Source organism: Podarcis tiliguerta (genome assembly GCF_965153285.1).
Source record: "Podarcis tiliguerta genome assembly, chromosome: 4".
NCBI classification, from domain to species: Eukaryota; Metazoa; Chordata; class Lepidosauria; order Squamata; family Lacertidae; genus Podarcis; species Podarcis tiliguerta.
This window is the reverse complement of record NC_139537.1, coordinates 50032174-50048238: the sequence shown is the minus strand read 5'-3', so window position 1 is coordinate 50048238 and position 16065 is coordinate 50032174. Positions and strand designations below refer to the sequence as shown.

At 41.8% G+C, this 16065-nt stretch overlaps 1 long non-coding RNA gene across 1 annotated transcript in view; it reads right to left on the bottom strand.

Annotated features, from left to right (window-relative positions):
• Positions 1 to 3604: 3604 nt before the first annotated feature.
• The window catches only part of LOC310676634, a 44541-nt gene continuing 32080 nt past the window's right edge, over positions 3605 to 16065 (bottom strand). The window contains exon 4 of the long non-coding RNA XR_014510654.1: positions 3605 to 4306. This is a non-coding gene — a long non-coding RNA (uncharacterized lncRNA). The remainder of the gene's footprint in view (positions 4307 to 16065) is intronic.

Genomic DNA, 16065 nt, shown 5'->3' with positions numbered 1-16065 from the left:
ACCATTAGGTCCAGTTGTGACCGACTCTGGGGTTGCGGCGCTCATCTCGCTTTATTGGCCGAGGGAGCCGGCGTACAGCTTCCGGGTCACGTGGCCAGCATGACTAAGCCGCTTCTGGCGAACCAGAGCAGCGCACGGAAACATTGTTTACCTTCCCGCAGGAGCGGTACCTATTTATCTACTTGCACTTTGATGTGCTTTCAAACTGCTAGGTTGGCAGAAGCAGGGACCGAGCAACAGGAGCTCACCCCGTTGTGGGGATTCGAATCGCTGACCTTCTGATCAGCAAGTCCTAGGCTCTGTGGTTTAAGCCACAACACCATCCGCGTCCCTTGAACTAATATATACATATGGATAAAATATATACATATGGATAAAAGAAAGGTTTCCTATAGGCTGACATGGAACGTACACCAAACTCATCACCAATTGCAGCCTCACCAGTGGGCAGAAGGCTTAACCTTTTCCTCACACCATCTTCCTCTCCACCCAAAGTTGCCATTTGTCCTGCTGATAAAAACAAACAAACATGCAGATACGTAAAAGCAATAATGTCAGGATATCCAGTTACAGGCCTCCCACATTTCTGTTGTAACTTGGCCCTTACTCTAGTGCAAGCATGGCGAGTCTACAGTCCGTGGGTCAGATCTGACCCTCCACACATTTTCATTCATGCTGTGAAATATGCTGATTTCCTAAAGCAGGTCTTGTGTTGTAAGCTTACCAACACAGTGCTTGGCTCTAGATCACGTAGAAAATGTATTTTTCTACACATTAGTATAAATCTTTGTGGCTGTCTATGGAACGAGAAAAGTATAGCATGGGACATCTTTAATTTTAGATGTTCCTAATGAGCACTTAGGGGACGAAAGATAAAGCCTTTTGAAATAATTACACCGGGCGTGATGCAGCCAGATTAAGTGCTTTCCACTTTCACACCCATCTTAATTGTGGTTGGATCGCAACGCAGCTATTATTGGGAGGGGAGGAGTCAAGGAGAGGGTCGCTTTCAAGCTACTAATCAATCACACGCAGGCACCCATTGGGTTACCAGCCTTTATTGGCTTCTTCTCTGGCACCAGATACAGAACATCAAACAGCAAGTCTAAAACACAGCATATTCTCTTCCCTCCTCCTTGGCAGGTTTATAGGGGTGAGGAATTCTGGCAACCAGCCAGCCCCATCACATGCTCCCACTTGGGGGACTAATTGTTACCACTTGCCTGAGGAACCCCACCCAGTGATACTTGCTCACAGGATCATGACTTCATGACAGAGGAGACCCAAGTAAAAGGTCCATGACGCCATATGTACTTTTGTTGAACAGGGGTACTCAGTACTGCAGGAACTGCTGTATGAATTTCCCCAAGTTTAAAAGGCAGCTTACAGCACTTGGGGAGCAGCAGCTGTTAGACAAGAATAAATACAACTCACACAAGCCCTTGGAAACTCATTAAAAAAAGTACTAGAGCAGTTAAGTAGTACTGGAGCAATTCAGTTAAAACTATTAAATTGTGATCAAAGGGCAAAACAAAAAACCAAAAAAAACCAACCCAAGCCATCTGAACACTTGGAATGTAATTAAATTGCATTACAATTAACAAATGCTGCATATGCACCATACATTTAAAGCACATTTCTTCCACCACTCCACAAAAATTCCTGGATGCTATAGTTTACCCCTCAGAGAGTTACAGTTCCTAGCAACCTAATAAATTATGTTTCCCAGGATTTTGGGGGGAGGGGGATAGGTTTTTAATTTATGTTGTATAAGCCTTTGTAACTCTTTGAACCTTTGTAACTCTTGAGTGTGTGCTTCTTTCCTTGCTAAATGAAGAAACCCATCTATGAGGTAGCAATAAAGGGAAGATATGGGTAGGCCCCATAAGAATGAAGTTTTGTTTTGTTTTCCATTACAGACCACTTGTGCTTCTTCCAGCCACACCTAAGGCCTGTGTAGCTGTGGCCTCATTCATTGACCTATATTGGTGCCCCCCACCCCCAGACAGAATGGTAATTACCATGGTTTTGTGTTTAATTCCCCTGTTGTTGTGTGGGTTGGCTCCTTTCTTTGAGCCACATGGAGCTGTTTTCAAAACAAAGTAGTCTTCTTTGGTGCATCCATTGTCTGCCTGAGGCACATTGTGATCTCCAAGTTGATTTGTGGTGGGCTGGTGGGTGGATGCATATTGAAATATAACACATATGCTGACTTCTAAACAGCTTTCCAAACTTATAATCACGGTTATGTGTCCTATGCACCCAACACTCTGAAACCAGAGCTACAATTGTTACAGGGGAAGGAACTGGTTTGCTCAATATTGACCCTCCTTGTCTCTATGTATGTGTTCAAAAGTGTGGGACAAAACTCTTTTTTAAGTATGCACGTGGATGTTCTTGAGAAGCTACATTGCAGGATCTAATTTATTGTTTCATTCTTGCGACAAATCAGATTCCCGCCACCCTAATGAATCATCCCATATATACTACCCTTCTTTTCCTCCTCCATCCCCACCCTATAGTGGGCAAGAAGAAAAGGACAGAATTCCATGTTTAAAAATAAAGTATTCCATGGAAATCCCTTTCAAGTGGAGCTCACTTTCATTTCCTCTTCAGATGCCCATTTCTGCGGCTCCGTAATCCCAGTGTAATGCAAGTTAGCCCTTTTCACAAAGAGTGTATTATGTTTTCTGCATAGAGGAGGGAAGTCTCCCCACCCCCAACTTTAAAGGTTCGTATCTATGAGCTGAAGCAGCTGCTTTAGTCAGTAAGCTAAATAAATAGCGCTCATATGGAAAGAGTTAGACACTCCCGTCAAGTAGATGCGGGTGAAGAGGGATATGTATTTGGTGATGCTGTGTGAACGAAAGGGTCCTACAGAGGGCCTGGGAGGAGTTTCCTGACCTCATTTGTCCATTAGGGTGGAATAGAGGCTCCTGTTGTTTGTCTGGCTCCACATCAACCCCAGCTGCTTGAAATAAAATGACCTCTTAGCTCTCTGCATTTCACACCAGCACAGAAGTAGGCCTGTGCACGTGGACACCTTTTCATCCATAACCTGCACACTTTCAGCAGGACAAAGAGCCTTTCGCTAGCTTCTCTTAATCCCCACCGAGAGCAAGAAAGACCTATTCTCACTCTGCCTTTTTGTACGCAGACCAAAATATATACAGTAGTATATTTTCACCTTGGTATTGATTCAGCTTCTCAGTTTGCCTATTAATAAAAGGATATGATGGTGTATCCAGTTCCATATTGCAGAGCAAACACGTTTGCATCTGAGTATTGATAGCAGTCTTACAAAATTCAAACATGTGACAATGGACCACATATATTTTCCACTGCTCCAGAGGGTAGGACCAAATTGACAGGCTGGACTTTGTTAAGCGTATGCAGGAATCCTGTAGTCTTTCTGTTTCAGCCGGCATGGACTACGTGGCCTTTCATGACCCTTACAACTCTTCATCAGGACTACACGTGTAAAGCCATATCATACCATTTTAATTGTTACATTTTCCCCTAAAGAATCATGGGAACTGTAGTTTGCTTAGGGTGCTGAAGAATCATTAGCTTACCCCACCCCCACCCCCACCCCCAGATTTATGTTAGGGGGGCAGGACACCCACCTGTCATCATCTTCTGTTTGGCTCTGTCTAGCAGATTTGGAATGAAATGTCTCAACAACAGTTGTTTTAAATTAATTTATTTTGACCCCAAGTACTCAGAAAGATCTGTCAAAATCTTTCTACAATTTCTACTTTTAATTAAGTATTTTTGTTTATTTATCTGATTTAGGGGGGCAGCTGCGTTCCCGCGCCCCCTGGCTGCATCCATGCCTGTCCCTATTCCTCTCACACAGCTACAATTCCAGCTCCCTTTGAAGAGAGATTTAGTGTTAAATCACTCTGAGACCTGTAGCTCTGTGGGGGGGAATAGAGATCACCTAACAACTCTCAGTAGTAGTAGTAGTAGTAATTTTATTATTTATACCCCACCCATCTGGCTGGGTTTCCCCAGCCACTCTGGGCAGCGCCCAGAAAAATATAAGAACATAATAAAATGTCAAACATTAAAAACTTCTCGATGAAAAGCTGCCTTCAGATGTCTTCTATAAGTAGTGTAGTTCTTTATCTCCTTGACATCTGATGGGAGGGCGTTCCTCAGGGAGAGCACCACACGACCCTTTACAAGCCAGAGTTCCCAAGATTCTTTGTAGGAAGCCATGACTGTTGGCAGTGCTTTAAATGTGCAGTTCAGTTCGGATGACTATCATGTTGGCAGCTACAGTATCTGTAACCTTTCCATACTGGGAAAGAAGTTTGAAAAATAAAGGAAGGAATAAATTTGTTGTTGCTGGAAATACAAAGCACAAGAAAGCACTAAGAGACACGAGAGCTTATTATTTGAACCTTGCGTCCTCAGTAGATAGCACAAATATTTTGCTAGCCCTGGTGAGCAAACCCTTGAGAAGTAATGCCTTGAGGCAAACATTAGTCATGTAGAAAGGCAGCAATGGGCCATAAAATGGTACTGAATAGTCAACTTCCATCTCTTTATACACTCCACTGTGAAAGTACAGCCTCACTAACTTTGAAGGCAATTTAAAATTAACTTAAAGTCTATTCTATAGGAAGTAGATAGATGTAAGAATAGTGTGTGGAAACAAGTTCACTGAAGAAACCAACATGAAAATGTTGTGCTCATTCTATCAGTGCAGAAAGTGTATCTTTAATTTATGACCAAGACCTCATCTGTACTAGATATTAAAGCAGTAGCATATCATTTTAAACATTCATGGCTTCTCCAACAGAATCCTGGGAACTGTAGTTTGTTAAGAATGCTGAGACTTGTTAGGAGAACCCTAGTCCCCTCAGAGGGCTACAATTCCCAGAGTGGTTTAACAGACCATCCCTCTCCCAGGAGACTCTGGGAATTGTATCTGAGAGCAGTCGGGGTCTCCTAGCAACTGTCAGCATCCTTAACAAACTTCAGTTCTTGGTATTCTTTGGGGGAAACCATGACTGTTTAACGTGGTATGGTTCTGCTTTAAATGTATAGTATGGACAGGGCCCAAGTGTTTGGGAGAATTATGATACTAGAAGATCGTGCATTTCCATTTATTGTTAAATAAAATAGTTATTATTAAAAATAGAAAAAGGCATGGGAGGAGCCTATTGCAATTTAGTGTCTGAACATAATTTGTGATTAGTATACTGACTAACTTAATTAAAATGCTATTTTCCTGGCAGACTCTAAATTGCTGCTAAAGAAGATGCAATTAAGGTGCTAATCCGATGACATTTTTCTTTTTTGTAGAATCATTGTGTTTTTGAGGCTTCTATTGAGATCCTCTCCCCAACCTGACCAAAAGGATTTTGATTATTGATTATGTCAAAGTTTTTCCTCTGTTTAGAGCCTATAGCTGTTTCCACATCTGTTTACTCTAGCTCCAGTGCACTCCCACTGCTGGTGTTTGAAGCTGTGTATAGTGATGTCAGTCACAATCCATATCTGCCCTCTGCTTTCTTGAGAAATACTGCTGTTTGATCCATTTCCCCTCAAACCAGCTTCCATCCAATTTGAAAACATAAGCTACATTCATTTCACAGTTAATCTGAGGTGCATAGTTTTGAGACAGTTGTTGCACATACACAGATGACAGTTTGATGAATAGAAGTTGGGGTGGTAGCAGGCACTGGGAAAGCAAACAGGTAATGTACATCAGGTGAAGACAACCCCTCTGGTGTGGTGTGTACAGCAATGTGCAAATGTGACTTTCAACAGAGTGGGGAAAATATGTTGTACTGTCATGGACTGGTTGGACGCAGAGGAAGGAAGGAACCAGCAGGGGAACCCCAGTGGCATAGCTAGGGAGGGACAGGGAGGGCAGACCGCCCCAGGTAGCACTCACAATCCGCTTAGGCCGTTTGAAAGGAACCCCCAAGGGAAGACAGCTCAGAGCCCAGGGAGTGGTGATGGGACAACAATGAGTGGTCAGAGGGAGAAGATGGGATGTCAGAAGCTGAAGAAGTTCCAGGGCCTAGTGAACTGGGTGAGTTTGTGGCAGACAGAAGTCCAGAATCAGAGGCAGAAGCTGGAGCCAGTGAGGAGAAGGAGGGAGGCCAAGAAGCAGAGATGAGTCAGGCAGGGTGTTTCTCTCTCCTGTTGTGACAAGCTCCCCTCTTCCCTTGTCTCCCATAACCAGAAGAGGACTGAAAAGGGCAGAGCAGTGACAGGCTTCACACAGGCATCATCTTCAGTTGCTTGGGGAAAGCCCTGGAGAGAAGAGACTTAGATGGCTGTTTGAAGGGGAGAACTTTCAGTCTCGGCAACAGATTTCATGGGGTGAGACCTATCAGAGTTGAGCTGCTGTGCTCATTAGGCCTGACACTCCACCAAGTCTGTGAAGATCATAGACCCTCTAAGTGTCCCAAATTTCCAGGGACGTTCCTGATTTAGAGAAGCCATCCTGGTTTCTGATTTAATCCTGGAATGTACCACTTTTCCTTAATGTTTAATGTTGAATTATGTTTTCATAAATGTTGGAAGCTGCCCAGAGTGCCTGGGGCAACCCAGTAAGATGTGTGGGGTATAAATAGTAAAATTATCATTATGGAATGGGACATCCCTATTTTCATCGGAGAAATGTTGGAGGTTATGAGATCATGGTTTTGCTAATAAAAAATTAACTCTAACTTGAACAGTGTGACTTAATGGCTTGTTCACTCTGTGACAATCAATGACCTATATGAAGAATACTATGCTATAAAGTCCTTCTGTCTTTGAAGGCTATGCCTTCTATGTTCTTACATCAATGTCTCAGTCATAGTTTTTTTCAACACAAGATGTATGATGTTGTTGTTGTTGTTGTTGTTGTTGTTTTATTTGTACTCCGCCCATCTGACTGGGTTGCCCTAGCCATTCTGTGTGGATTCCAACAAATATAAAAGCATAATAAAACACCAAACATTTTAAACATTTTTTAAAACTATAAAATAATTTTTCTGTATAGTAATTTGCGGTTGGTTTCACAGTCCTTGGTTCCCCCCACCACTCAGCTTTTCTTCCCTCTCCTTTCATGTCATATTAGCATCAGCTTGCAAATAAAATGGGCTTTCTTAAACCAGCTGCTGATAAATTCTCCTGAAGGCCGTAAGTTAAATGAATAAATGTGACATTGTGTTGAGGACATGAAATAAAGAAGTAGGTGAATTCATTCAACTGACCAAATAAGGGCACCACATGGTTTTGTTCAGATTAGCATCTACTCCTCACTGTATTTCCAAAGGCGCATCTCAATATGGGACATCACTTCACTGGGAAGTAGGGCAGATCTTGTTTACGGCAGAAATGTTGATGCTTTTGTTTTTTTCCTGTTTGACTAAGGCATGTTATTAAACGAAGAAGCTTAGATGCTTCACACAAAAGGTCTCCCATCAATAGGGCAGTGGGGGTGGTGCAGCTGATAATCCAGTGCAAGTCAGCTGGAAAAACAATTACTGTGACCTTCCCCAGGCTGAGAAGTTCAATTGGGCCCTGCCCTGCCCTGCCTTCTCCATCACAAGGAAAGACAGTTTAAAAAGAAGCAAAATAAATAGTTTAAATTTCCACTGGGGTGTCCTTCCCTTCCCCTCCCCTCCCCTCCCCCCCAAAAAAAACCCCAGAAATTGAGACAAGATACACATGGGTTTGGGGGTGGTGTTTTCTGTCTTAAAATGTCAAGATTTAAGATTTCCTTTTTTTTTTTTTTTTATAAATATTTATTAAGTTTTACATAAACAATAAAGAACAACATAAACAACACATAACACAGAAAAAATACACAAACATATAACACAAAAACAACAGTAATAAACAATAAAAATAGAGAAAATTAAAAAAAAAAAAAATACCCTTTTTATCTTCATAATGACCTTGCATTTACTTGTTTCTGCGACTTCCCCCAACCTCCCTACTCTGTATTCCAAATCAAATGTTCTGTCTGCAAATTCTTTCCCTCTATCATAATTTAAATTTCTCATCATCTTAAATCCATATCCCATAATTATATTTCCTTCAGTCTAGATTTTAGATCTTTTTCTGTTCACCTTTCTTGCTAAAAACCAGTCACCTTCAGTCCGATATCTTCAAATGTTCGTTATCTTGCAGTATTTCTGTAAATAGTCTTTAAATTTCCTCCAATCTTCCCTCACCGTCTCTTCTCCCTGGTCTCTAATCCTGCCGGTCATTTCTGCTGATTCCATGTAGTCGATGACTTTCATCTGCCATTCTTCCAGAGTGGGTAATTCTTCTGTCTTCCAATACTGTGCAATAAGTATTCTTGCTGCTGCTGTAGCATACATAAAGAAAATCCTATCTTTCTTGTGCACCTGTTGGCCAACCATGCCCAGGAGAAAGGCTTCTGGCTTCTTCGAAAATGTGTATTTAAACACTTTTTTCAGCTCATTATAAATCATCTCCCAGAATGCCTTAATCTTAGGGCACGTCCACCAAAGGTGAAAGAATGTGCCTTCAACTTCTTTACATTTCCAACACTTATTATCGGGCAAATGGTAAATTTTCGCAAGCTTGACTGGTGTCATGTACCACCTATATATCATTTTCATTACATTCTCTCTTAGGGCATTAGATGCTGTAAATTTTATACCGGTGGTCCATAACCGTTCCCAGTCAGCAAACATTATATTATGGCCCAAGTCTTGTGCCCATTTAATCATCACTGATTTCACTTCCTCATCCTGTGTATTCCATTTTAGTAGCAAGTTATACATTCTTGACAAAGATTTAAGATTTCCCACTGTTCCTTTGAGATGTTTGCTTTAAGGCAACAATTCCTTTCTTAGATTTGCTGTTCATGATACAGTCCTACCGGCAAGCATAGCGAAGAAGCCATCACAGTTTTGAATGAAAGAACAATCCTGCCTTTCTTGGGAACAAAGTAATTTCTTTGCTGTTTCTGGACAGACCTCTGTCCAAGCAGAACTACCATGACTGCTGTGATTCTCAACCGACAGCTGTAGGCTAGTATTTTAGTTATTCAGCTCCTCACATTCTAAGTCCATGCCAGGGTTTGCTACAAATATTATGCATAATTGACAATGCAGTTTGCTCTTATTAATAGTGCAGCATTAAATTGTTCCGTTCAGCTGCTATTAGAGAGAATGGAGACCATTGCTTAAACACGAAAGGCACATTTTCTCATTCTTTAAAACTTTCTTGAAAAAGATACAGGTTTAGGACTGGAAAAGGTATCAGAAAGACTCGTAACATCATGGGACCAGTTTCCCATTAAGGGAACAAGCCTGATATCAGAGATACAGGATTGTATTCAACAAACTCACCCTGTTAGAGCAAGGACTGCGACCTGCACAATCACACAATGCTTCCCCCTTCCCCTCCCAAATCTCAAAGAGATGGTTGAGGGGACAGGTGGGGAGGGGGACAGGTAGAGAAAGAGGGAGTCCTATTGCACAGGCAGAAGTATTTGCACTTTGTAGGATCCAACTTCATACCTCTGAAATCAGGCTTGTTCTCTTAATGCAGGGGTCAGCAAACTTTTTCAGCAGGGGGCCGGTCCACTGTCCCTCAGACCTTGTGGGGGGCCGGACTATATTTTGAAAAATATATATGAATGAATTCATATGCCCCACAAATAATCCAGAGATGCATTTTAAATAAAAGGACACATTCTACTCATGTAAAAACACTCTGATTCCTAGACCATCCGCAGGCTGGATTTAGAAGGCGATTGGGCCGGATCTGGCCTCTAGGCCTTAGTTTGCTTACCCATGTCTTAATGGAAAACTGGGCCACTGTTACTTACTGTATACCACTGGCTATAATTTTCTAGATTTTTCTGCTACTAGAAGACACTAGCCAGACCACTGTGGGGGTTTTTTTTAGTTGCTTAATAAATCCATGTCTGTATGTAATAAATGAAAGCTCCTATGTTGCATGAATAATTAACATTTGAAGCGAAATGGAAGTTAGAATGCTTGAGATGCACATTTACAAAATATTATTATTTTCAAATGACTGAAGAGGAACATAACTCAGGAATACACAGGATAACAATTGGCTGTAACTAAAATTATCATCTTCTTGAAAACTATTATTTCTAAAACATTTGGCTGCAAGAGCTAACTGAAAGTGAAGTCAATGCATGCCTTATCACCCATTACTGATCATTATAAGGCTGACTTTTTTGTGCTCTTATAAGCAAACTCACTTGCATGATCCTGCATCGCTACAACAAGAGATGAAGGTGAGAGAAGCCTACAATCTCAAAGTCCATCCTAGGATGAATAGATGTGTCAAGGGACTAGGAAGGATCTTTCTGGGCCTGCCATTTCCTCCCATTCAGTATAAATAAGGTAAAGGTAAAGGTAAAGGTACCCCTGCCCGTACGGGCCAGTCTTGACAGACTCTAGGGTTGTGCGCCCATCTCACTCAAAGAGGCCGGGGGCCAGCGCTGTCCGAAGACACTTCCGGGTCACGTGGCCAGCGTGACATCGCTGCTCTGGCGAGCCAGAGCCGCACATGGAAACGCCGTTTACCTTCCCGCTGGTAAGCGGTCCCTATTTATCTACTTGCACCCGAGACTGCTTTCGAACTGCTAGGTTGGCAGGCGCTGGGACTGAACAGCAGGAGCGCACCCCGCCACGGGGATTCGAACCGCCGACCTTACAATCGGCAAGCCCTAGGCGCTGAGGCTTTAACCCACAGCGCCACCCGCGTCCCTATAAATAAGGTACCCAATAACCAAATATTAAGGAATCGAGGCAATGGTGCAAGATGAGTCTATAGTGGATAGATCACGAAATCACAAATGAGGTGTAATGACCCCTGGGGGAGCATCAAAGGGAACTCTGTGTGAGACGACAAAGGGGTCGGGCCCCCTTCACATCACAGATAAAGCAATGTGGGTTAGAAGCTGAGAGTAGAAGTTAACATAAGTGACAAGCAGAAAGGAGAGCAATGGCTGATACCTGTTTGAATCCAGTGGAAATGGCAAGACCCTCTTGGAGTGTAATTCAGTGGACCCCTCCTACACAGGCTCAGGTTGTATATATGTGTAAATAAACCATATATCATAAAGACACCACAGTCACAGCTGTGCCTCGTTTTCCAAAAGGAAACACAGATCCTGGATAAGCGTGCCTGGAACTCCCTGAAATTTCACACCACTCTGAGATTGGGGGCTGGCGTGTAACCATACAGTGGAACCTTGGTTCTCAAACGGCTTAGTTGACGAACAAATCGGCTCCCAAATGTTCTGTTTTCTGAACGTTTTTCAGAAGCTGAACGTCCGACACAGCTTCCACTTGAGTGCAGGAAGCTCTTGCAGCTAATTGGAAGCCATGCCTTGGTTTTCAAACAGTTTTGGGAGTCAAATGGACTTCCAGAACAGATTAAGTCCAAGAACCAAGGTTCCACTGTATTTGTATATATTACTTGCCTGGAAAGCTGCACTGCAAGTTTCAAAGAAATGTGAATCTTTAAGAGATGCCTGTGTTTTGGTTCTCAATTTGTTTTGGAAAGTGTGATTTAAGTGGATTTGCCTTGAAATGCAAACTGAATCAAATATCTGCCCATCCCTACCTAGGAGTAAGCCCCCATTGAATCCAGTGCAACTGAATCCTGAGTGAACCTGCAGAAGATGGTGTGCTTTGATGCTGATGTTGTGCTCAAGCATAGAACTGTGATTTCTGAGTTAACTGAGTTCATTTTAAGGTGTCACAAATACAAAGAGTTATGGAATCATCAGGAAAGACATTAATGGCCTGAACTGGCTGACCTGATCTTTTCAAGCAAAGAAAGAACCGTATTTGAAGCAGTTAATGGATGGCTTTCTCGACACTTCTCTCCTGGCAGTAAAGTACACACAGTAAGTATAAAATATGCCGTCAGATCTCAAAGCTGAAATAATTTGATGCTAGGCTTGCAGTTTCATTTTGATTAATCTCTCTAAAGTAAGAGGCTTTCAGAAACAGAACATAGTATTACAGGGAGCAGGGGGTTGCAAAATATTTATGTAAACATATATTCAAGTTAACATCGGTTCTTTTCACACTGGCATACCTCTACATGACATGGTGAGGAACTACATTATGGTAAACAGTTTGCAGTTCTTAATAACTAGAGGTCTACAGGGGGCTGTTGTAAGAGAACTGAATCTTATGTCAGCTGCTGAAAGTCTGTTATATATATTTCCCCTATCGATAGCCATTTGGATGACATTTGGTCATAAGGCACCTTGCTGAAGCTAAGGAGGTCTGAGTAAGGACCTCTTGGGTGCCATGTTGGAAGAAAAGTGAGATATAGTGTAAATGTAAGAAAATAAACCATAAACACAATAAATCCCCAACCAACAACTCTGATTAATGCAAATCAAGATCCATAATTAAGGAGGGTCTGTCCCCCCCCCTTGATTTTCACTCTCTTTGCTTTTGATTACTCTGACACAAATCAGATTATCTTACCAGAATACCTGACTATGGAAGTACATTAATCTGAATATTTCTCCAACTACAGACAACTAAACAACAATCTTTAACCTTGCAGCCTCCCCACTGAGTGTTGGAGCCAACTCGTTATACAATGAGAGCTCAGAGTTGGACAAATCTCTCAGTTTTTCAATTGTAGTCTTAAATTTGGCTCTTTTCATTTCTGCATCAGTTTGGTTTTTTTGGGGGGGTTTAAGTCATCATTAGAATTCACTCACGTTTAGTGCACATGCTCCTAATACTCAATTTTTTTGTATGAAATTTTGCCTAATATCTACATTTTTGCAAGCAATTTCCCCCAGTATAATGCAGTTTTGCTTTTCTCATTAATATATGCATTATTATGCATACTTTTACTTTATATATTCATTTAGAGAACTACATTGCAAGTGTGAATTTTGAGGAATAGCTGCATTTTAGTCTGTGTATTGTATGATGGTGTGTAAATTAGATAGTTTTAGATTAATTTATGGACTGAACCAAATTTCTCCCCCATCCCAAAGCTTAATATTATTCACTGAATTTTTGCTGATCAACAACAGCATTTTCTGAAACAGTTGCTTCCTCTGAATTATGGGCAGATTCTCAAGGCTGCGACATCATTCTTTCAGAGTGCAGAGTGTGGTTATCCATTTTCAACACACAGTCCTGCAGCATCTTGAAAGCCGAACATTTAGGGACAAGGTTGTATTAATTACATTAAGTGAGACATAGAATGATTATGATTTGATTGTACTAGTCATTTCCATGTTTAATTCAATAAACCCTCTGCCCCCATTTTATTAATTTATTGGAGCTACTTCCAAATTTCCTGTCTGCTGCTCTGGAGTGTCGCAGAATGTAGGTCACAGCTGCCGCAGCTTGGGCTAAGCAAACTGAGTTGCTTACTTCCAAGTGGACAAGTGTGCTCATACGAATTGGCACTTTCTTTGATAGAAGAGCACAGAAACCAGTGGCTGCACCTAGAAAACCTTCTCTTTTTGTCCTCTTCTAGACTAAAGTTCAGTCATTCTCATTGGCCGCATTTGGACGACATGCTAAACCATAGTTTAGTGTGATCTGAACAAAACATGATGAGCCTCAAGCTCATTGTCCCTGCTCCCCCCTCCCCCCTCCGTTCCCAGCTTGGGTTTGAGAATTTTAGAAGCTTCTGCTTCCATTTCTTGTTAACCAAAGCTTGTCATGTCATTCCAATTGACAGACTGACGTTAATGTTGGATCTTGATATAAGAAGCCAGGATGGAGAATGTTGCAGAGGACCCACATTCCAGGAACAACAAAAGCTGAACTGAAAACAATAGACTAGGATAAGATGAAATCACTTTAATGCTAGGTCTAGACTACCGGTAGATTTAGATTAATGAGCTTTTCTTTGTCTTTTTTCATATCCTAATTGCGATATGGTTAACTGATACAACTTTTAATAATATCATCACAATATACTGTATGTTAAAATTGCTGCTTTTCAAAGTAATTTAGTTTTGGGCTAGGCAGTGGACCTATTAAAAAAATTAAGAAGAAATTGGGGGGCATTTTGGTATCACAACGGGGGACCTGTGGGCACATTCAGTAAAAATGTTTTAAAATATTAATTTCTTTTTAATGGAAAATAAGTGGGGGTTGGAAGGCCATAATGGCTTCACATCAGGAGACCCATAGGGAACAGTCCATGCTTCTTTAGAACACTAAAAAAATACAGACATCAAAATCCGTACTTTTTTATAAGATGACAATGTGGGGGGAGAACTTAGGGAGACCTAAAAAGAAAAACTATTGGCGACTGGATACAACCCACAAGCTATGTGTTAGCCACCCCTGCTGTAGAGTTTGTTCCTACACAGCTTACCAGTGAGTCAACTACACTTCTGGCTGATTGCTAATGCTTTACCAAAAATCCTAATTGCATATTTCTAGCTAATCACAAAACATTAAGGGTTTGAAGAATGTAGTTCTGGAACCGACAGCAGGGCAACCTAGATATTACAAAACCATAGCTTGTGTGTGAAATGTGGCTAGTTGGGTGGGGAGGACACAGTTCAGGGGAGGGGAGGGGAGGAGATACCAATATAATTCTCGCATTTGACTTTTTATTATTAGGTTCTCATAGTTGACTATATTGCTAAAATTCTAATAAAGCAGTGCCCACAATACAACCTTTTCAACTAAAAAAAGATACAATGCCTCTATCCTGCAGTTTTCATGCATGCCAACTTTGTTTTTCTTTCTGTTGACATACAAGCCATCCTTCCATATTCAGCTGCTTGCAAACACTGTGCCTCAGGCAAGAGTATTCTTCACTCACCACGTACACTTGTTTTCCTGGCTTTGCTTGCCGTGATCAGATTGGATCTGAAATGTTTTTGTTTTCTAATATTATTTTGTTTCTCTTTCCTCTGCTCAAAACACAGATTAGTGTAAGATGTGATTCAACTAGACAACTGAATTTGGAATCCTGCTTCTTCTGGGGGAGCTGATGGAGGGAGAAAGAAAACACCAGCGTTTGGAAGATCTAGGGTACCTGGTGGCCTTTTTTTGACCCTGGTTTGCCGTCAAAAATGGCAGAAAAGCCCAAACTGTACTAGACACCAGCTCACTACAAACTGTCGCTTTGTTGATCACACCTGAACTGAGTGCACCTCATCAGCTGCAGAAGCAAACAGAGCTGTCACGGCTGCGATTGCCTCCCACAGATATTAACACAGTGAACGCCATGACTAATGCAGTGAAGCTCAGTGCAAGACCACTGAGAGGCAGGAAGTCTTGCCACAGTGGTGCCCAACACATGTAAAGTTCAGCTGCATTGTCCTGCCATCAAGTTCGGTAGCAACAGGATGCAATTTAGCTTAGATTGACATCTAAGAACCTTAAGGGTTTCTCCAGGACCAGACTAATGTGAGTCTCTGGCCAAAATGGTGCTGCTATGAGACAGGACCAAATAATTGCCTGTGCTAGTACTCTGATTTGCCAAGCGTCGAGTAATTAATATGAAGAGGGGTGTAGCTTGCATGGCCACCTTGGTTGCCAACCATCTGTTGCATTAGAGACCCTTGCTTCCTCCCACATTCTGGCACCTGCTTGAAAGTGGAGGGATAAGTACAGGATGGTGATGAGAACACCTTACTTAGCCTTTCGAAGTGCACTACCCATAAAACGCAGGGGCCCATGGCTGTGATCAACTCTCTGCTTGCATCATCCTCCGTGGCATATGACTGCATAGGGCTAGAGATAGGAAGGCTAACTATATTGGCCTTTTCAAAAAATATATACGGAAATTATGTGTTCTACATGAACAAATAGTGAATTAATGTGGCAGTTCCCTAATAGAAAATTGAGATATAGCTATCATTATCTGGGTGACTCAGTTTCCTGCCCCAGAGAGCAGATGGTGTGGCTAATGGCATGGTGGGAATATGGTTAGTGTCTGCCCAGTAGGGTGAATGCAGCATGTTAACAGGAAACTGTGTGTGCTGGCTGATTTAAGGGTCTCCTGGCACAAAAGAAGTTCGTCTCCAGTCCTTGTGCTGGTGTGGGCTGAATGTAATCAAGCTGTAACAGTTCT